Source organism: Thermobia domestica, chromosome 7 (assembly GCF_964235325.1).
Source record: "Thermobia domestica chromosome 7, izTheDome1.hap1.1, whole genome shotgun sequence".
Classification (NCBI taxonomy): domain Eukaryota; kingdom Metazoa; phylum Arthropoda; class Insecta; order Zygentoma; family Lepismatidae; genus Thermobia; species Thermobia domestica.
Window position 1 is genome coordinate 89,358,269 of NC_137460.1, and position 1,968 is coordinate 89,360,236.

The window sequence follows — 1,968 nt, forward strand, 5'->3', positions numbered from 1 at the left end:
AAAATTAAATTATAAAAACAGGTCCGAACCTCCTCTATTAATATGTTAAAAAATTTAATGGAGATCAGTTGGGTGGCTCAAGAGTTATTAAGTTACAAACATAGTCACTTTCATTTCCACACACACACACATTATACATATATATATATATATATATATATATATATATATATATATATATATATATATATATATATATATATATATATATATATATATATCACAACACAAAATAACTTAAGCACTAAAAACATTGTAGAATTTTATCTTTAAAATGTTTTATTATGTCAATAGTTTTTTCATATTTTATTTCTTGGCTAGAGATAAAATACGTACTATATTATCTCTCGCCAAAAAAAAAAAAAAAAAAAATGTGAAAACTATTTAAATAATAAAACATTTCAAAGATAAAATTCTACAATGTTTTTAGTCTTTAATGAAAAAAGATTAAAGATGACATATACAGATCGGTGGATCTCATTCAGCTATACAAGATGAAATGGGTAAAGAGTAGATCTTCATATGTAGTTTTCGAGAAAATCGGGACTTTTTTAAAACCTAAAAATTGATGCTAACCGATAACCATACACCACCAAATTAAAAAGAAGCTGATAACTAAAGTATACACTTATGAATCTTTTTTGGGGGTTAACTTAAGTGGTGCCCCTCCGTTTTCACTAAAAATTTGGAAAATTTATAGGAGATAGAAGGTAAGAAATGTTGATGGTAGAGTATTTATGTGATCTTTAAGTATGTAAGGTTGGGAGTGAAGTTACGTTTAATATGAGAAATTACATGTAGAGTTGGGTAACATCCATAAGTCCTATACGGCACAAGACTTAGACCTAAATTGTTAGGTCTTATGTTGTTTAAGACCAGTGCCTTATAGGTCTTGTGCCGTTTAGGTCGTATGCCATTTAGGACTTGTGCCGTTTAGGTCTTACGCCGTTTAGAACTTGTGATGTTTAGGTCTTGTGCCTTTTTCATTCACTTGCCTTAGTTCTGAAATTCGCCACCAGTACACGAAAGTGCGACGATGCAGTAATTAGTTTGCAATAATATTACAAACGTAGCTAATTCCAACGGTAACAGCTATATTTGTACTATTAAAATTATTATTATCATTATCTGCTCTGCAGTTATACACGAATTACATTATATAACCTATTTCATTCTTAGAATAAATTGTATAATTGGTTAAGAAATTCTTTTCTTTCAAATGTAGAAACGAGAATCCCATGACAAATTACTAAAAAAGAATTAAAATAAAAATGTTTAAAAAGCATATTTTACCAGACTTTTCTGACACCAAGCAAGCATTCAGAATTTCAATACTCTGTGGAGTGTATTTTATTAAGAGTAGGAAAACAGACCACTCTAACTTTCCAAAGGTAGGACGAAAGCCCACAAAAGTTTATCTAATTAGGGCAAAGGCCCACTAGATATTTCACAAGTGAACATTAAATACAGACTGCAAACATTAAGAACGCAGTAAATTTAAAATTGAACAAAGAACATTTATTATGCAATACAGTTACTATATTTCACAGTCTGTATAAAGTAGATATGTATACTACTATAAAGTAGATATGTATAAGCAAGGAAAATAAACAAATAACACTAAATTACTAATGTAACATGCAACACAACGCGTTTGCAGGAACCAATTAATAGTCATTTAGGGGTGCATCCTGCAAACTTTTCTAGGGGAGCAGGCTTTTACATATTAAAAGCAAACCAAAAGTTTATTTCCAAAATACGAAAGCTTCAATAATACAATAAATATATACTATTGCACACGTACATAAATACATATATTATTATTATTATTATTATTATTATTATTATTATTATTATTATTATTATTATTATTATTATTATTATTATTATTATTATTATTATTATTATTATTATTTCCAGTTTGTTACCTTTTTGAAACCTGGGTTTTGACAATGTGTGAATTTAAAA